The 22,484-nt window shown below is 29.9% G+C and overlaps 1 long non-coding RNA gene and 1 pseudogene across 1 annotated transcript; one reads left to right on the top strand and one right to left on the bottom strand.

Moving 5' to 3' along the window:
* Nucleotides 1–10,177: 10,177 nt before the first annotated feature.
* LOC145069298 (uncharacterized) lies at nt 10,178–15,583 on the bottom strand. The gene is made up of 7 exons (XR_013689425.1): nt 15,356–15,583; nt 15,197–15,272; nt 12,818–12,906; nt 11,886–12,312; nt 11,682–11,808; nt 11,304–11,609; nt 10,178–10,820 (listed from the first exon to the last, which is right to left on the bottom strand). It is a non-coding gene; the product is annotated as an uncharacterized LOC145069298 (long non-coding RNA).
* Nucleotides 15,584–15,729: 146 nt separating this feature from the next.
* On the top strand, nt 15,730–18,099 carry LOC145067688 (glycerophosphodiester phosphodiesterase GDPD6-like; annotated as a pseudogene).
* The last annotated feature ends 4,385 nt before the right edge of the window (nt 18,100–22,484 follow it).

Here is a 22,484-nt window from a genome sequence, read left to right as displayed (position 1 = left end):
AGTACGGGCCCATACTACCTTCCACATCTATCCGTACTTTCCTCAAGAACTGCCTCGACTCCACCAAGTCCCTTCTATTACTACAACTGATCTCATACTAAACTTTTCCTAGGCTTGCCCTAGGGTAATCACCAACTCACCCTCCGCTATCAGCTGCATAAGAAATCCTACTACCTCCCCTTAACTAGTTCGTGAATACTATTACATATCACTAAGGCTAGATAATTCTTCGAATGAGAGATCCTACCCTACAACGGTTAGACTCAAACAAGAGCCACGCAATAGAGCTAGACCTAACCTTCTGAAATTATTTAATCCTCGCAATATGTAACGTAACATATTCATCTACTAGTTAGTAAAAGATAACTAAGACTCCTAAAAGCACGAAGCAAGCAACATTCGAGCATTGAGTACACATAACCAAGCATATACTATTCTGACTATCATACTGTCTGATCTGTACTAGCATGCATTTTTAACAAAACTAATACACATATAACAGGCACAAAAGGCATCTTCCTAGATCCTTAGTCCTAATCTAGCATGCTGTTCTCATAAAGCTGAAAAACATAATATAACATAAATTTGTATGGGTAATTTTGGAGTACTTACTTGAGCTCGGCTGATCACATAAGGCATCTACCACACCCCTATTCTTTTTTCAAGATTCTTTTCTATTTTTTTTTTATTTTTCAAATTCTTTTTGTAAAAATGATTTTCTTTTGAAAAATTTTATACCATTTCCTAAGTTTGAGTTCAGACACACTCGAAAGTATGCCCGAATCACTCAAACCAAGGCTCTGATACCAACTTGAAACATCCAAAAAATACCAACCATAATTTTTTTTTTTTATAATTAATATAAAACCATTATCATCCATAGTCTATAAGACAACCAAGTTTCATGTATCTCAAATCTCATAATAAGTACTGTGACAAAATATCAGAGTCTCAATCAATCCCAGGCTAAAGGCGGTGCTGTGTGTATGTCGTGCGATCATCCCGAGCTATTCCCCTTACTAGTGGAAGTACCAGAAACTAAAACTGAAAACTATAAGCACGAAACCTAGTGTGATCTCCCCCAAATTACCACATACCATACAATAACTGATAAAACACATATTGGTCCCCGCCCGACATCGGACCGAAGGCCAGAACATATAACACATAACATAAACATTCATGAATCATAGAGACATCAGGCATACATAACTACTTATTGGGATCGCCCTAAAATACTACATAATTGGGCCGACATTGGTGCCTTAGACCCGATGCTACTGAAAGGAAACCCACCTCGTATGACTGACTGCTGAAAAGTTGGGTGAGAGATCCCTGTCTGCTGCTCCGACGACTCTCTGACTATAAATTTCATAAGGACACTTACTCAAAAACTGATAACTACTCTTAGGGTAAAATAACCATTTTACCCTTGGTCAAAGTCAACATCCTGGTTGAACAAACTCGCCGAGTCCCCTGTGTGACTCGCTAAGTCCAAGAACTCAGAACCTTGAAATCGCGACTTGACTCGCTGAGTCACCCCATGACTCGCCGAGTTCCCTATTTGCTAACATCGAGACTTGTCAAACTGACTCTTCGAGTCGTCCTCAGACTCGTCGAGTCCTAGCATAATCAGATAAGGGACGAGATCCTCCTACTCGTCGAGTTCCTTAATCGACTCGCCGAGCCCTATGAACATCATCGGACTCTCCGAGTTCCCTTATGAACTCGTCGAGTCCCTTGCAGATCTAACCTAGTTAATTGGTTTCACCCTTCTACAGCTCCAAAATACAGACCTGGTTCGTTTCTAAGGTCCACTTCTATAAAGTTGGAGACTTGATGGCTTTGCACACCTCAAATAGACCCAAACTCAAGTTATAACAATCTACTTCCATAAATATGACCATCGCTTGGATGAAAACGGATTCAAGGCTCCTTTTATGACTCTAGAGGCTAAATACTATAGGAAAAAGGGATTGCTTTGCATACAACCCATAGAAATTAAGTCATCCTTCTCAAAAGGGTCAAAAAGACCCAAAAATCAACATACAAAGAGATCTAAGCTATAGTTCACCAAGCCAAGAGATTTTTACCTCATAAAGCTACTAAAGATGAGTGTGTTCCTAGATCTTATTCTCTTTCCCCAAGCTTGTTAGCTCCAAGCTCTTGCTGCTACCTTCAATGGCATAAAACACACTCAAAAACTCAAGGGAGAGGCTCTCTAACGAACTAGGGTTTCTGGAGGACAGGGAGGCTGATAAGGGAGGCCCCAAGGGGGGGGGGTTAAGATGTTTAAATAGGGTGCAAAACCCCGAAAATAGGGTTTCCCTCTGGCAGACTTACTCGTCGAGTCCATGCTTGGACTCGCCGAGTAGACTCTTTAAATCCGCGACCTATCTAGCATGTACTCGGCGAATTAGGGCTACCAACTCGTCGAGTAGCTCAAAATAAATACTTGAATAATAAAGAATAATTACGTACCAGGAACAGGGCGTTACACAATTTCTTTCTAATAATAATTATATGTTGGTTAATAAGGTTAAATAAATATCAAACCTAAAGTGTAATAATATATAAACTAAGGGGGTGTTTGGCTTAGCTTTTCAAACCCCAAAAATCCTTTTTGGAAAAGTTACAAAAAATCAGGATTTCCTGACTTTTTCAAAAAGTTCCTTTTCCTTGTGTAAAAAACTTCAAAAATGACTTTTAAAACTAGTTTGCCAAACATTTTTTGTTTTTTTTTCTTTTCTAAAAAGGACTTTTGGCCGTGAAAAGCTAAGCCAAACACCCCCTAAATTTCAATATTAAAATAATATCTTTAATTCTACTTATTAAGTGATTTTTTTTAACTTTTAACATATTTTACTTAATTTATTAGTTTTCATATATTATTGGATGTAAACCATTGTCATTTCAAAGATATATTTTTGGAACAATTTGTGTAAAATACTTAAATTATTAATTTGTATATAACATTACCAGGTCAACTTAAATATAAATTTTAGTTTAACTTAAACAACCCAAAGAATATTTTGTAAATAGTTAAAAGTGATTAATTGTAGTGTTTTTCTAATAATGATTATGAGTTGGTTAATAAGGTTAAATAAATATCAAACCTAAAGTGTAATCATAAATATACTAAAATTCAAATTTAAAATAATATCTTTACTTCTACTTATAAAGTTATGTCTTTAACTTTTAACATATTATACTTAATTTATTAGATTTAATATGTTGTTGTATGTAAACCGTTATCAGTTTAAAGCTACAACTTTTGAACAGTTTGGACAAAATACTTAATTTGTTATTTTAAATATAACATTACGATGTCAACTTAAATATAAATTTCAGTTCCACTTAAAAAACCAAAGAATACTTTGTAAATAGTTAGAAGTGATAAATGCAAAAACTAAACTGTAATCTCAATTTAACTAAAATATTTCCTAAATATATTTTTATAATCGTTAAAAGTTTTCAAATAAATAGCTTAAAATAACTTATAATAACAATAGTTAAAAATAACTCTATATAAAGGATTATATTGTTACGTTTAAATCGAAAAACAATGTTTGATGTTTTGAATAATCATAATGATAACAATTAAAATATTAAGCAAATAAATTTTATAAAAATAATTAACAATAACAACAACAAATAACATTAAACCATATATTATATTTAATTTTATTCGTGTGTGACTCGCGGGTAGAAGTCATTCAAACGATTGAGATTATGTAGTTATAATATATGTATATATTATAATATAATTCAAAATAATCAATACATTATATTAATTTAGTATACGAATTATTATATCAAATTTAACAACAACATTATTGATATATTAAAAAATATATATCTGTAAAGAATTTAACTATATAGGTGTTTCTGCGCAACGCGCGAACATTCGACTAGTAATTCTAATAAAGCAAATCAAATAAAAGCACTATAGGATTAGTTGGGGCTTATCACAATAATACCGGTCACTTTTATTCGACTAAATACTTTTTTTTAAGTTTCATTTTTTGCAATTAAGCAAACATTAATGCTCAATTTACTCACATTAACCTTCAAAGCTTTATTATTTTTTGACTAATTGTTTTTTTAATCGACAATATTGAATATTAAATTCGTAACAGTCATGATATTTTTTCATATTTTGTAACTATATACGTAGTGTTGTATGCGAAGATAAAAGCAAAATTTATGCTTCAGATTTAATAGTATTTATTTTAATTTGTGTATTGTAATATATTGATTTTTAGTTGACAAATATGGGGCTAAATCAATTTAAAAAAAACATTTAAAATGGTCAATGATCGTAAAATGTTTAAATTAATATCATTTTGTTTGATAAAATTATTCAAAAAAATGATATACAAATCAAAAATCTATTCATGCAGTTGATGGCAGGAGATTCTTTAAGCTCCATGGCTTTTGACACAAAGTTATAACTTATTAATATTTACTAAAACTTTTGCTTTACTTTAACACTATAACATGTTTTCATGCTTTCATGTTATTATGGAATGTAATGCAGTGCATGGTTCAATCAAGCAGACACTGTGAAATGTCATTTTGCATTCTGAATCATCTTAGTTCTCTAGCACCATAGTGAGTAGAACAAACCAACTCACCATGAACATATCTATTATGCCTAATTGGCCTTATCCATTTATAAAATATTTATGTATGCATAATCCATGTATGTATGAAAGAAAAGGTAAGTGGAAATGTGTTCACGGCTTGGGCCAAACCTGTCCCATGGCATATCACGTGGGACCAACCGTGGAACACTAATGATATTTTGGGTGTAAATGGTTTGAAACTTGAATTTTTTTTGTAGGAATATAGGCCTCAATCGTCATGCTCCCATCATGGGGGCTATGTATATATGTATGAGTATGGGGGTTATGTATATACATATGAGTGCAGGGAGTTAGTTGATTTTGAATGTCTTATACAAAAAGTAAATATTGGCCCATACAGTTTGAGATTAGTAATAGATTAATGGCATATAAGAATGTATAGGGACACTGTAGAGATAGATTAGCGACACATTATTGATGGAATAGCGATGAATTAAAATATTGGGGACCTCATGACACGTGCACAATAGCGATGAATTAAAATATTGGGGACCTCATGACACGTGCATGTGCAGTAGGGGTGAGCATTTGGACATGTGGACTAGACCGTATTTTTGGACTCTCTGGCCGGTTATTGGTTCTAGGATTTGAGCAAAACCGGTTTGGTCCGGCCGGTTCCGGGTAAAAACCGGTTTTGGACCGGCTTATTTAAAAAAAAATGTATTTTGTGAAGTTCTTTATATAAACATATCTCATTTTTAAGTCAGATTGACATGTGGTTTTTTCCAACATGCAATTTAGAGCTTGTAAATGATTTTAGACTATAATTTTGTTGTTTTTGGTGTTATATTCGATGAGTTATAATTCTTTAAAGATGAGATATCAAAGCTGATTTCAGCTTTTCAACAAGAAATTTAAACTTTTGTAATTTGTAAAATTCTTTAAACAAACATATCTCATTTGTTTTAAGTCGGATTGATATGCGATTTTTTCCAACGTCTAATTTAGAGTTTGTAGATGAGTTTAAACTATAATTTTGTTTTATTCGATGTGTTACCATCCTTCAAAGATAAGATATCAAAGCTAAAATATTTTAACTTTTCAGCAAAAAATTTAAACTTTTGTATTCTGTAAAATTCTTTAAACATGCATATCTCATTTGTTTTAAGTCGGATTGACATGTGGTTTTTTCCAACATGTAATTTAGAGTTTGTAGATGAGTTTAGACTATAATTTTATTGTTTTTGGTTTTATATTCAGTAAGTTACAAACTTATAATCCTTCAAACAAATAGTATAAAGTATAAACAACCAAAGTTTGATCGGTCCAAATAGCACAAGAAACGGAAACATATTTATTTTTACAAGTTGTACAGTATCAAACCTAAAATAGTATTCATTTTAAAGAGTTGTAACGTATCAAACCCAACAACATATTCGTTTTAACGAGTTGTATCGAACCTAAAAACGCGTTTTAACAAGTTGTACCAGTCCAAACGGGTTTAAGAACCGGAGAACCCGGGCCCAGGAAGTCTCATCCGGTCCGGTCTATAGTCCACAATATTCTACGAAACCCGTACGGTCCAAGAGCCAATCCGATCAAAATGTTCACCCTATTATGTGGTTATACATCTGATTCATGTTGAATGTTTGTATGAATGTATATGTATGTTTCTTTTATAATTTTCAATCTTATTTTCGTAAGAGAAATTAAATATTCTTTTATCTTTTGTTCCTATAAATCCTCATATCCATTTAAATAATGACATGTGTCATATTAGTATCCTAAAATATTTTTAAATTTCATTAAATGAGCATTAAATATTACAATATCACCATTTAATCGGGTAGAATGAAATCTCTATACTAATAAAAGAGTAGCTCTTTTGCCATGTGTCACCATATTAGACATTTTAATTAATGTGTTGCCACTTGTCAATCTATTGATTTTGCATTTTAAATTTATTAGACCTCTTCATTAATGTGATTCTATTTTAAATTTTAAATTATTGTTTTCATTAACTCACAAATAAAAAATATTTAATATATATTAAAAATTAATTTTATATATTTATTTGAATCAATGATTATAATTTCATATAACTAATAAAAAAATATCTCTTAAATTAATAATTTTGAATTTTTACTATAAAAGTTTGATTAATTTTATAACCGTGGTTTCCACGGGTTATAAACTAGTATAAGAATAAAAGATAGAAGTATATTTAATTTTTGTTTTCGTAAAATTAATTAAAAAGAAAACAAAAAAGTCTACACCGTGATAAACGTGGTCAACTTTTTTAAATCGAAAGTGTAGTTTGGTGAGCTGTAATGACACCACGTGTTACGTATACTATATCATACAAGTCATGTTTTCATTGAGAAGATACTGACGATTTCTATTTGATATGGTCTTAAAAATTATGATATTTTCATAAAAAATATCTTTGTATAAGCACGTGTATAATGTTCGAATTATATTTTTAATTAAAATTTTGTCGCTTGGTAGTTGCTATTACAACTTTCTTCTTTTTATCTTTAAATATTATTAAAAGAGAACCTTTAATTCACAAATAAAACAATCATGACCTTTGATTATATTTCAATCATATGATTTCCACACTTAGATCAAATTGCTGACATCATCTTCTCCAAATAGAAATCAAACATTTAATTATAGAATTTTTAAATTTAACAATTATATTTTAATCACAATTATATTTAATTATAAAATCTTTAATTATAGAATCTATCATACTTTCTAAAATATATTTCACAATTCGAGCATAATTACATTTAATTATAGAATCTTTAAAATCAGCAATTATGTTATCAATTGAAGCATATCATTCTATCTATATATTAAGTATCGGTTTCTCTATAAATCTTGTCAAAAACATGAATAACCGCCCCATTTTTCTCCTCTATTTTTTTTTTCTCTTAAACCATAATTCCGTAATCCTCTTCGTCCACATGTCAATGGTTGTGCTTCAATTGATGCTTTGTGTGTTCATAAGAAAATGTAGCACCATAAGTTGGTTCCTTTTTTCTCATGTATTCTTAGAATTTGTGTATTGTCTCTTACTTGCATCTCCAGTGATATTACTTGCATCTCCAATTATCACACTTGTGTTTTGGCTTCGCACAAATCTCTACAAACTGAAGCAAACATGTCCATCTTTTGAAGATCTATGCCATCATTTACCCTAATTAATATTGTTCATAATTTGACTCCCTTATTTATAGTTTTTGGCTTCAATATTCAAACCTGTTTAGTTTTTTCTTTTTTAAAAAACTCATCTTTAAATATTATTAAAAGATAACATTTAATTCACCAATGAAACAATCAGGGCCCTTGATTGTGTTTTAATCCTATATTTTCCACCATTAGATCAAACTGCTGACATCATCTTCCCCAAATAAAATTCAAACAAATTTACATTTAATTATAGAATCTATAATAATTATAGCATCTTTAAATTCAATAATTATTTTATCAATTGAAACATATCATTCTATTTATATATAAATGATATCAGTTTCTCTAATTAATATTGTTCCTAATTTAACTCCTTTATTTATAGCTTTTGATTTCCAAATTCAAACCCGTTTATATTTTATTTTTTATTTATTTATTTTTTAAAAAACTCATTAAACAAGAATATCAATAATTAAGTTATTAACCAATAAAATCTAATATAATCCCATTAAATCAGCAAAATATTTAAGAGTCAAAATTAAAATCAATATTATTCATAATTTATCTTCCAATATATCCCATATAAAATGAACAAAGCTAGTGGAACGGATCAAAAACAAGTTTTGACGTATCTGTTGTTCCAAGGTTTTCAATAACTCTTTTATACATATTATTATAATCTTCGATTAATTTTTCAAATTTTATATTATTGAATTTGTTTCTATCAATGGTTTTAGTTTCAAAATCACCATTATTATACAAGACTTTACCGACGTGGTGTCACTTACGTTATTTGATCGTGACGCAAAGAGACTTCTGGAAAAAAACACACTAGAGTTGCTTCAGAAGTTTAATGAGGTTATCAGTATTAACTTCATTTACATAAAACTAATTTTTACTTTTTGTCTGTCTATTTTTATAACCGTTAGTTTTTCCATTTTTAGGAGGGTACTATGAAGATTTATCCGTTTGATTTGAAATTACTTTTGGATAAAAATTTGTCGTTCAAAATTCAAATTTCTCATTATAATTTGAAGAACAATGTTGATGGTTATGTAATCTCAAACTTCAATGTTAATAAAATCACTTTTGAATTGGAAAAAAAATTAACATCGGACAAGTAACATTCTTTTACGAAACATACTACAAACACTACACTTATTAGATTTATTTTTTTATATTTTAGTTGATCAACTAACATATGTCTATGTACTACAATTATAGGCGTCGTAATCTGATTCGTTTAACGTTTTATCGGCGAAATTCGGATGTCAAGACACATTAAATTTAAAGGTTTTAAATATAATATAACTAAATCTGATATTTTAAATACTTTAAATTATTATTAACTTTTAGATTGACATATGAATTTATTTTCTATATTTAGGATGCAGTTTCGTTTACTGGTGATAACGTCACACCGGCTTCGAATAAAGTATTGTAACAAGTCCACTAACTAAGTGAACATCCTTTAAAAAAATGTCTAGACATGAAGTATTAAAACACAACTTGGAATGTGTTTACGATGTTGATAATATGGAGACAATGTCCTCAACCAAACGATCATTAACATCAATCGCATATCCACTACAAGAAAATTTCGATTTAACTACGGAAAAATTCCGTAGCAAAATGATGTAATTCCGTAGCTAAACCTAAATAACTACGGAAGTTGCTACGGAATTTGCCAATGAGATTCCATAGTAAAATTTCTTGTAGCAAAATGTTTAACTACGAAATTATAGTTCCGTAGCAATTTTGCTATGGCCATTGCTATGACATCTATCCGTAGCATTTCAACTACAACACACTTCCATCACAATTCCGTAATAATGAATTATGTAGCAAATTCCGTATTTATTTTGTTCCGTAGCAAATTCCGTAGTCATTTGGTTCATAGCAAATTCCGTAGCTAATTGTTCCGTAGCAAATTCCGTAGCCATTTGGTCCGTAGCAAATTCCATAGCCATTTGGTCCATAGCAAATTCCGTAAATTCCATAGCCATTTGGTCCATAGCAAATTCCGTAACTAATTGTTCCGTAGCAAATTCCGTAGCCATTTGGTCCGTAGTAAATTCCGTAGCCATTTGGTCCGTAGCAAATTCCGTAGCTAATTGTTCCGTAGCAAATTTCGTAGCTATTCGTTCCGTAACAAATTCCGTAGCCATTCGTTCCGTAGCAAATTTTGTAACAACTTTTTTGTAGTCAATTCCATAACAATCGTTCCATACCATTTTTTCTATAAAATTCGGTTATTTAATTTGACTTATTATATCAATTTACAAAAATACAATTAATATAAAATCAAAAATAACAAAGTATTTCTATAGAAATTAAAAGAAATATCCAATACATCAAAAGATACATATTTCAAAATCAAAAGTCGCTACAAATTTAACGTAAAACATTATTCAATACATAATATTCTATCATTGATTAATAAAATTTTTGACCTGTTCACTCAATGTGTTAATGACATTCATTGCTTGTGCGAGTTGTTGTTCAAACTTTGCTTGAACATCCACATTTTTCTGCTGAAACTCCACATTCTTTTTCTGAGCATCCTCATATTTTTGCTGAACATCCTCATATTTTTGTTGAATATCCTCATATTGTTCGCGTTGTGTCTCAACTAACTTCTTCAAATTCTTAATCTCGACTTTTGTCTCAGCATTATTATCCTCGTATTGTTCGCGATGCATTTCAGAAGATCCTTTACTAGAACGAATGCGCTTTCCATATGAGCCAAATCCATATAATCTCTTTTTTCGATCATGTCCCCCAACAACATCATAAAATAGTTTGTCCTCATCAATTTCCTCTCCTATTGCTTCCAACCGATCACATTGTTCCATAAAATCATCCTATAATTTTATAATTGTGTTGAGATAAAACTTATATGAAATTATTAAAAATAAAACTTACATGAATTTTTTTAGCTTTGTCAACTAAAAGAGTCATTACATTGTGATTATTAGTGTGTGTATACAAGAATAGTTCATGGTGTGCTGGATCATGTCCCCAAAGCTTCTTCTACATATATACAAAAAAAATCAATATTAAAGTAGATTGCTATTTTTACATATAGGCTTAGATATTTAAAAATGAAAAAATAGCAACTTACTTTTGGGCTAAACCCATTTAAAAATCAGAATGGAACTAGATTGTTATGATACAAAAGTAAATGAAAGTAGATTGCTATCTTTTGCATTTAGACTCCACTCTTTAAAAATGAAAAATAAAATAACATACTTTTTAGGATTAGTCCTCTTAAAAATCAAAATGGAACTAGAAAAACTATAACATACAACTAAATGAAAGTACATTACTATTTTATGTATTTATGCTTAGTCCTTTTAAAAATAAAAATGGAACTAGAATGCTATAATATAAAACTAAAAGAAAGTAGATTGCTATTTTATGCATTTAGGCTTAGTCCTTATAAAAATCAAAATAGAACTAAATAAAATTAAATGAAAGTAGATTGATATAATATAAAATTAAATGAGTACTTACTAAATCAGAAACAATCTTGGAATGAGAAGCCGATCCACCAGTATGGGTAGAAAGGGCTTGTCCATCAGCTACACCTCTACGCCTATTTTTTTTGTTTTGTTCTGATTTCTTCTTGAAGTCTTCAGTATTCCATCTTGCAGTCCAAGATGTCCACACTTCTGATGTTATATTAACTGGTTTTTTTAGAGTCGACATTTTTCATTTTGAGCTTATATTGTAGATATATTGTCTATATCTTTCCTTTGCCTTATTTTCCCAACAAGCTTGGACTAACGGAGTTTTTGCATCATCCCAATGGCACTTTTTCTACAATACAAAATATATAGATGAGTTTTTTAGTTAATGAGTACCTAATAATTGCATAAACGAGATACATACATGAAACTCGTCCCAATAAAGGAGTTTTGTCTCGTCACTTAAAGTTGCCCAGCTATACCCGTTTAAATCAGCTCTTTCACCAAAGGATTCATAGATAATGGAAGAACATGGGCCCGAAGGAAATAACCTACAAACGAAAAAATTAACAACATTGTAAAAATCATGAAGTTCAATGTTGATAAAAATGTAAGTATTTTAACTTACTCCTTATCTCGCACTCCAATATATAGACGCCCATCCAGTCCAGTAGATCCAAGTAAATACCCTTGATGTTGAATGCCAATATTTTCCTCAACCGATTCACTACCATTTGTTGTGGATCTAGGTATAGATGATGTAGTAGATGCAGGTGTAGATGATTGGACATATGTAGATATAGATGATTGGTTAGATGATGTAGGCAAGGATGATTGGGTGGATGATTCATGTGTTCATGATGTGGCACCTATAGTACCAACATGTGAAACAAATGTTGGGGCAGATACAGTACCAACAGATGATAATGTGGTATGGGATGATGATGATATATTACCAACAAATTTTGCATCATCGGTACGTTTGTTTATGAAACGTACATTTGTATGTTGCTTACGTTTCAATGTTTCTCTTAATAAGAATTGTGACATCTTTCCTGAAATTTTAAAAACTTAGGAAGTTATAAATCTTTAGGTTCACAAATATTATTGAAATATCTTACTGAAAATTTAAGCATACTACTTTTTATTATAAAATAATAATGTACTTTTGCATGCATTCATGTTCTGAATAATTCCCACAAGCCTGTTATTTTATCACTCTATATGTTGACTTGATTTTAAGGGATTCCTATATACATTGATCATCTCTCATATTTCTCCAACAAGCAAACTTTCTTCTTTCACAAAAAGCTCTACTCTCCCATTCTCACACAAAGATACACACAAGCTTAAGAAAATAGCTCGGATCACACACCAAATGCATATGAAAAAACTCTGGTAAACATAAAAAAGGACACATGTCAAAAGAAACTCTTTGAAAATTTTACCCTAAGGATTCATAGCATCCAACAAACTACTATGATAAACAACTTCGCAAAAGAAGATTACAAAATTAAAAACAAGTTTCACAATATCAGGCTGCATTTAACAAATCCTTACCAACAAAGATTGCAAGTAAGCCTCTCCACTGGACTTTCAGCCTTTTTGTTGTCTGCTTTGTGAAAAAAAGGCAGGTTCAACAGGAAAGTCTATCACAAAAACATAAGACAACAATAAAAACTCAAAAGCTGACATAACTGAAAGTCTTGAGGTTTAATTTGATAATTTACCCATTTACTTACAACTATAGAGTAATCATTGATTTATTATCATCGTTCCAAAACACTGTGTAGTGTGTAACATGGCAAAAAGCAAGGATGGATATGCAAAGATTACTGAAAATATGAAATTTCTGAATGGGGTAACAAAATATATTATTGTATATTGTTATCCTATATTATATGTTATATATAATATATAATATATGATTTATGAATATGAATATGCACTGCAGATAGAAAACAAGTTTACTATAAGCACAAAGTTAACAGTTGAAGGGCCACTTAGAATAAAAGAAGAATATATAGAAGGAGTCCTTGAAACTCCAACAGTTGATGAAGGGACAATTCCAGAACAACTAAAAGGGGCTTTAACTCAAGCACTTAACACCATGCAACAACTTCCATCTCCAATTAAAGATGCTGTATCTGGTGGATTAAGACTTCCCCTAAGTCAGTTTTCTTTCTTTTTTCTTTTTATAAGTCTGAATGTGTTGTTGTCTTATTGAATGAATAAATGAATGAATGATTCAGATGGGGCTTTTCAGAGGATGTTTATGATTTCTTATCTTGATGAAGTGATTCTAGTAAGTTGTTTGCACGTATATACTTGCAATGTAATTATTATTACATTTGAAAGATTTTTATAATGGAGTTTGTGTTTGTTCAGATATTAAGAGACACAAGTGGGGTACTGGAAGTTCTTATGAGATTGGATGTGGATCAATCTCCTATTGATCCTATTCAAGAGTACGAGAGTTGACCGAGTCAACATAAATAATGCAAGGATGAAGGATAATGATGCTTTACATATGTGGTATTGTAAACCAAATATTACTATTAGGTCATAAACTTTTTATGTTTAACAAAATGTATGTACAAGTCGTTGAGATGGAAATTTGTGCAAAATAGGTATAAATTTGGTTGAAATTTACTTTTTTTTTCTTGTAAAAATAGCTTAAACTGCAACAAGTAATCACTAAATAAAAAGTTAAAAGCTATGATGTTTGACACAACTATAGCCTATACTAGTAGGTCGTTGACATATTTCATTAGAATTGACTTATGTTGGAACATTTTTGCAACTGAGCCATCAAAGATTTCTTCCATTTATGTAACTAAAAAGCCTAAAACTGAAGTGCTCTCATGGATTGGCAAATACAACAAGTACTTCCCAACAACTCCAAGCCTTGAGAGCAAGTATAAGGATCATATCATATACCAAAGATAAGGTTATGCATTACAATATTAGCAGAATATGTTCTACAACTACAACTTCAAAGGTTTTATTAAGAGACTAGAGTAGATTACATTAGGAACCATTATGTTCATTGAGTTCTCTATTAAATTGTTCATTTTGCACAAGTCAAAAATATTTGAGGGCAAACTTGTAAAAAGCCACATGACCTCTAAATTCTAGTTAACCAGTGTCTGCAATTGGGGTATTCTTCAACTAGGACCGAATGTCTATTAATAGAGCCTTTCTTTAACCATTCTCTGGCCAAGCCCTAACCTGAATCAGTTAACTAGGCCTCTTGCCCACTTATATAATCCAATAATATAAGTTAACATCTAGTTTTATAAGACCAATGGCTTTTACGTATAACATAAGTTGTAATCCAATAATATAAGCTGTAATAAAAGAGGCAACAGAGAAAGAAAGTGTCCTAAGAAAAGAGAATCAAGAGCTTTTGGCTTGCATTCATGTTCTACAACTACAACTTCAAAGGTTTTATTAAGAGACTAGAGTACATTACATTAGGAACCATTATGTTCATTGAGTTCTCTATTAAATTGTTCATTTTGCACAAGTCAAAAATACTTGAGCAAAAATGGGTGATAATTCACCTTAACTAAGGGTAATGATTATGAATTGTGCCTTTGTTTATGCATATCCATATTTTAAGCTCTTAATTCTTGCAATTTACATTTGTTTTTGGCATGCAGTTATGGGATATGAGGAACAAAACTTATTGGTAAGAACGGAAACGCATGATTTGTAGCTCTCTGTTCTTGTATCTTTTATCCTGTAGCACTTTCATTATTTTGGCTGATTATTAAGAATTCAAAATGTAAACCCTAATTTAACTCTCAATCAAGCTTATATGTATATAGATATCATAGAATCAAGTGAAATAAAAGGATAATCAAAGAGAAACAAATTCATAAAAAAAGTGAAATTATCAGCTAATAAATACAGAAGAACAGAGAAGAATGTTACCTGGTAGGACAAAGACGATCGAGAAAAATCTACTTATAGAGAGATCGATAACAGCATAAGTGGAGATTGGGGGAAACTGAGGAATGAGGAATGCAGAATTAGGTCAAAATAATGAGTAAAGAGAAAAAGTCCAGCTAATTGAATACTGCACAATAGTACCTTCCAATTTTCCGAGATCGACAATTTTCCAATTTTCCGAGAGCAACGACGACAGGTCACGATCGACTAAAAAAGCGGCAGGTCACGATCGACATTAACAGCAATAAAACGACCCTTCATTATTCAAATATGAACTTAGGAATGAGGAATGCAAAATTAGGTCAAAATTCGCCCATCATCATCATCACTTAGCTTAGTCACAGGCACAAGTATATCTTTATCACCCATCCAAATATGAACGGATCCTTCATTATTCGGAATCAAACCGGGTTTGTTCTACACACGGAGTGGTTTTCAACCAAGGAAACCGGGTTCATCAACCACATATCACCAGCAGCTTGATGGATGACTTGTTGGACCGCTAAGTCATAAAAATGCCAAAGCTGGTTGTGGTCCCGTTTGGGCCTTTGGGCGGGGCGGATGCAACATGGGTCATTATTGAGGTATGCTTTCTTTTTAGAATAGTCAAAGTTCATTTCTTTTTATGGAATGAAAGGATTATAACGCAATTTATGTAATTGGGTATGCTTTCTTTCTAGACTTTTACGTTTATCTTGAAAAATATAAAAGGTGTTCAAACTTGTCTCAAGATTCAACCCATGCTGTTTGTCGATTTTTATGATTTTATACAACATTTGTAGATACTCTTTGTTCTAGCAATTAAGTGACATGGGTAGTTTGGTAATTTGTAGATACTCTTTGGATGTGCTTCTCAGTACACAATTATGCCAGCTTTTGGATTCATAATAAGCAGATTGTTGGGGCTCTCACCATCTCTTTCAGTTGGTCTAATATTACTTTCTTGTTGTCCCGGAGGCACTGCCTCTAATGTACATTTTCGATTCTTAAATTAAAGTTATTTATTAGATTTTGTAATTTCCTTTTTGTCTAAAAATATAGTTTAATAGAATAATTTGATCTGTACATGTACAGATCTCATCATTACTTTTCTGCTACTCTTTATCGGATGTTCTTCAAGGCCACTCTACCCGCTTCCAAGTCACGATGAAAAGACGAAAATGCCCCTACAAACTTTTCGTCCATTTAACGTTGCACATCGGGGTTCAAATGGAGAACTCCCAGAAGAAACTGCTCCTTCTTACTTGGTACATGTTTTATACCATACATCTTAAAAATATAGATATAAGTTTTTAACTACAATTTTTATATTATAAGTTTTGGGTAATTTGTTTTCCTACAGAGGGCAATTGAAGAAGGAACATACTTCATAGAAATGGATATTTTAGTTAGCAAAGATGGTGTTCTTATGTGTCACCATGATGTTATTCTTGATGACACAACCGATGTTTTAGAACATATATAGTTTGCAGATAGAAAAAGAACCTATGAAGTTGAAGGAGCTAACATGAATGGATTGTTCATGTATGTTTTCTTAAAACATCAATTTTTATCTTAAAATTAGCAACCTACTTTCATTGATTTTTTTAGTATAATAAAAAGAAATGAAAGTAGGATGCTATAACACATAAAGTAGGATGCTAATTATTTGAGTGTTTGCAGTTGATTTTACATTAGAAGAACTAAAAACATTGAGGGCAAAACAGAGGTTTTCATTTCGTGATCAGCAATATAATGGTTCGCTACCTTTATTTTTTTAATCAAAATTCTTTAAAAAGATAGTTTTTATTCTAACATATCATTGTGTTATGCCCATAAACAGGTAAGTTTCCCATTATAACCTTCGAAGAGTACATTCAAATTGCAATAAATGCACCGAGGGTTGTTGGAATATATCCTGAAATTAAAAACCCTGTATTGATGAACCAACATGTGAGTTTATATATAAATTCTTAATTATTTTTTTAATTTTTATTTTCGTATTCTTAAAACAATACATTGGGTTCATGAAATTAAAGTTAATACTTTGATTTTTGTTAACAGGTGAAATGGCCAAAAGGGAAAAGATTTGAAGATGTTTTTATGGAAATTCTTAACAAGTATGGATATAAAGGTTCTTATATGTCAAAAGAATGGCTTAAACAACCTTGTTTTATTCAGTTGTTTGCCCCATCATCAATTGTTCATATCCACAACAAAACCGATCTACCAAAGATTTTTCTCATTGATGACGTGGACGTAAGAACCCAGGACACAAATCAGGTAAACTGATCCATGTTTGACCATTGACCCGACCCGGTCCTAGTGCATCTCTAGAATGAATAATGAACCCGGTTTTCTATCGTCTTCATTTTCAGACGTATTAGCAAATCACTTCCGATCGTTATTTCAACTATATCAGGGAATTTGTCGTCGGAATTGGCCCATGGAAGGATACAATTGTTCCCGTGAAAGATAACTACATCGAAACGCCGACTGATCTCGTGGATAGAGCACACACATATAATCTACAGGTGCGTTGTTTTTAGGGTTTATGTTTGCAGAAAAAACGGACATTTTTGTCCGTTTGATTTCGAAAAAGTCAAAATTAACCTCTTCAATGTACTCACAGGTGCACCCATACACATTTCGCAACGAAAACAAGTACATGTCCGACAATTCCCCTAATTTGGACTCAACAAAAATACCTCTAATTTGGGAGGAAGTAAATTAGGGTTACTGGATTTACTAATTTGCCCCTAATGAAAAGTTATTCAAACAAGCTAAAACATTATTGAAACAAATTTTATGCGGTAATTCCCTTTGATAATTCTTTTTTAACTAAAAAATCAAAATAAACATTTTAATTCTTTTTTTTTATAATGTAGAAATTGTGTTATAACTAAATTTTCAAAACAATTAAAAATAATATTTTATTTTTGTTGTTGAGTTTTCAAAGATAATTGTGAATTTTTAATATATATTTTTAAATAATCTTCTATATTTTGCTACGGAAACATATTTCGTAACTACTTGACTACGGAATTTTCCGTAGCCAAATACCTATGGATTTTGATTTCGTAGCTATTTTGTAAATTCATCTTTTTGTAACAAATTCCATAATAGATTAGTTACAAAATTTTATTTTGTAGCAAATTTTCCTAGCAAAATAACTATGGATCCTAATTCCATAGCTAACTAGCTACGAATTTTTATTTTGTAGCCAATTATGTAGCCAACTAGCTACATACATGGATTTTGTAACAGGTTTCATAGAGAACTAGCTACAACAAAAAAACTTGTAACATTATTTGTAGTAAACTAGCTACGGATTTTAATTCCGTAGCAACTATTCAAGATTTAGCTACGGAATGCAATTCCGTAGCCATTTTCGTAGCAAATTAGTTACAACAAACCATTTTGTAACATATTCCGTAGTAAAATGACTATGAATTTAGATTCCGTAACAACTTTACGTAGCTATTTAAGATTTAGCTACACAATGCAATTCCGTAACCATTTCTGTAGCAAAATAGCTACGACAAGTCGTTCCGTAGTAAAATAGCAACGAATTTTGATTGCATAGTAATTTTCCGTAGCTATTTAGGATTTTTCTTGTAGTGATCGTACTTATGGAGAATGCAAACCAAAACTGTTAATTCCAAATAAAGAAAAATAATATATGATTTTCGTGATTTTATATGAGTAGTTGAGTGCAATTGATTTCATATTATGTTTACATACCATTTGGTTTTTGGGTTAGTTTTTTGATTACTTTGTTTAATACTATTCGTTTTTTGGGTTAGAATTTTGATCATTTAAATACCTTTTGCGTTTTATGAAATGTTGAATTATTCATCTATTTGCCTTTTGGGTTTAAACTCATATGACTTTAGACTTTTAATCATTTTTTACTCTATTATTCCGTTTGAATGTGAATTTGTAAACATTGTTATAATGTTATTCATTACAACTTCAATATAAATATTAGCAAACTACAACTTTTTATGAAAATATAAACTTTTATAAATCTTTTAACCGTTCTAAAACAACAATTTACAATTTCTTGCGAATTTATTGAAAATTTTATTAGTAAACATTTACCATTGAAATATTATTATTTTTTAGATATTAATGATATCCATAATTTTACAGATTTAAATAATAAAACCCATTACAATGACACTAGAGAGAGACAAAGACTAAGACTTTTACATATTTTTGGAAATGAAACTTCCCTAACGAGGGTTTCCGGGCCAGATTTCACGCACCGACTAATCCCCTGCTGCGAACATTAGGTTATGCCTCATGACACGAAGTCACTGCACGCGAAACTCTATGGCCACAGAGGCTGAGTAGTGCGATGATTTGAACATGAGTCAATAGGTTATCCACCATATCTTCCACATGTCTTACGAAGTCACCACAACCCAAGTGTATGACATTTACATATACAAAATAGAAGATTGAATTCTGTGTCTAAAAGAGAATCTTTATTTCATCATCTAAAGCAATAAATATTTTTTTTATTGTATTTCACTTATACCTTTTCCACCCTTAGATCAAATTGTTTACGTCATCTTGACCAATGTTTGGTCAAACACGTTGTCCATCAATGTTTCTTCAAGAAACTTAGTTTTCTATTAATTTTAATAACAAATTTGTTGAATTAAGCATACTTTCATGATTATAAATTTGTCTATTTCTATTGTTAAATCAAGTGTAAATGAATTTCAACAATCGTTAAATTTCATATTCTATGATGTAATTTATGCACTAATTAATCAAATAATAGTACATATCCAAGTGGTCGGGTACCTCCAAGACAATAAGCAAACATGTAAATTATATGCAATTTCACAATATTTTAATTTTTTACTGGATTTAAATGAATAACTACTTCTTTCACTTGATTTAGATTCTTTATTACTCATATAAGGTTGTAAAAAAATAAAATTATGATAAATTGAAAAAATTGTTCAACAAAACCTTAGAATTTTGAAATTTGCTGGAAATTTGGTTATATGCCAAGTTAGGCTTCTTTTTGTGTTGTTATGTTTGCTAATTTGGCTATGTAGAGTTCATTTGAAGTTCCATTTCTCTACAAGAATATTAATGTTCACATCCAAGTGGAAACAATCAAAATTGGTAAGCATTCTAAATGGATGCGCTTCTTGAATCAAACATCTAAACCGAATTTCATTTGTTAGTTGAATGTACCGACCAAAATGTAAGATTTGTGAAAGTTCGTTATTATTTATTAGTGTTAACCTTTAGCAAATTATGAAACTAATATTATATTTTTGTTAATAACATTTTTTTTGTAATAATTTATATGATCGGAAGATATGTATATGTGATTGGGTGTAGCCTAAAAAATCATATTTTAATTTTTATAAGGAAAAATATTTTGAAATCGACCAAGTTACAATGTCTGAATTTGATGTTTATGGTTATGACAACTCACTTTATTTGTAATGTTTATCAAATTTCTTTGCAAAATTTAATGTTGCCGGTACATGTAACAACTTATTGTTGTTTTTGGTTTTACATGGCCGATATGAGAAGAGCCATATCAGCCTCCATGAGGGTTGGTACGCCAAACACACTCAATTCATAAAGCAACTACACAATATGTTTTAATCAAGAAGTCGCATTATGTTGTGATAAAATAAAGATCACATAGATTATTTATGTCAAAAATTACTGTATTAAAAAACCAAATTGTTCTAATATAAATATTAAATATTTTTATCTACTAAGTTTGGTTCAAAAACTCTAACAATGAATTTAACTAACATTTTTTTTTATTAAAATTCAACCTAAGACAAAGCCACCTATTAATATGATATATATTTAATCATTGACCGCGTTTAACGCGAATCATAATCTAGTTATTATTAATAAATAATAACAATAATATTGTATTTAAATTTGGAAATTGTCTTTGTTCTTTAGTAGATTTTAGTATTTCCAAAAATAATCGTTCTGGTGTTTGATTTTTCAACCGCTATGGTGTAAGATTTTTCAACGTCCCACGAATTAAAGATTGTGAATGTTATATATATATATATATATATATATATATATATATATATATATATATATATATATATATATATATATATATATATATATATAGTTAACATATTAGTTTTATTAAACATTATAATTTAATTTTTAAGTCATTGTGATATATACAATTATTTGATAATTTTATAAACCGTTTAAAATTGTGTAAATTATATATAAAATGAATGATAATATAACGGGTAATAAAATGTATGAACAAAAATATGAATTGCAACTCTTAGTAACATAAACATAGAAAAACATCTATTATAACATTTATATTAATATATATATATATATATATATATATATATATATATATATATATATATATATATATATAATGAATAATAAAAAATATGAAAAATAAACACTATAACTTTTAATAACAAAGAAACACTAAAACATCTATTATATCATTTATATTAACTCTTCATATTTAAATTATAAATCTCTTCAAATACATTAATGTTTTTAATGAGCTTATTAGTGATTACTATTTAATAATCATAAGTTAAAAATTCTTGAGTTGTAACTAATAAATATACATAAATTAGAAAATTTTTGAGTTGTAGTGTGAGTTTCAAATTAATGCAGTACTTGGAAATGTATATTTATTATTATTATTATTATTATTATTATTATTATTATTATTATTATTATTATTATTCTTTTATTATTATTATTGTTATTATTATTATTATTATTATTATTATTATTATTATTATTATTATTATTATATTCTTCTAAATAATAGGTTTTGATGCATAATTTTAATCCCTTCAATTATTAAAGATAAACATATTTAATTATAAATTTATAACATATATAGGTGCCTATACATGTTAAACAAATCACATAAAATATATATATTTTTGTAAATATCATATGTAATTCTTGTCGTAGTAATATAGATAAATTACTTTCATATGAAGAACATATTATGATAACTCTATCATAATTACATATCAAATGGTCAAAATCATGTTATCTTTTAAATATATCGTGTAGGATAACCTAACAAAAAATGTAGAAAATAAACATAATCAAAATAGAAAAACTACAATAAAATAAATAAGAGCATTGGGTGGTTGAATATATAAATAAAGATGTTACATGAACATACATTTAAATCAAAAGAAAAAAACTAACATTCTTCAACTTTGCTCAAACAAAAAACCTATATCCATTTTATGAATCTTCTTTCTTCATTTAACAC

The sequence above is a fragment of the Lactuca serriola genome, chromosome 8 (assembly GCF_051521515.1).
Source record: "Lactuca serriola cultivar US96UC23 chromosome 8, Lser_US96UC23_V15, whole genome shotgun sequence".
In the NCBI taxonomy this organism is placed as follows: domain Eukaryota; kingdom Viridiplantae; phylum Streptophyta; class Magnoliopsida; order Asterales; family Asteraceae; genus Lactuca; species Lactuca serriola.
Note: the sequence above shows the minus strand (reverse complement) of the source record. Positions and strands in the feature narration are given on the sequence as shown.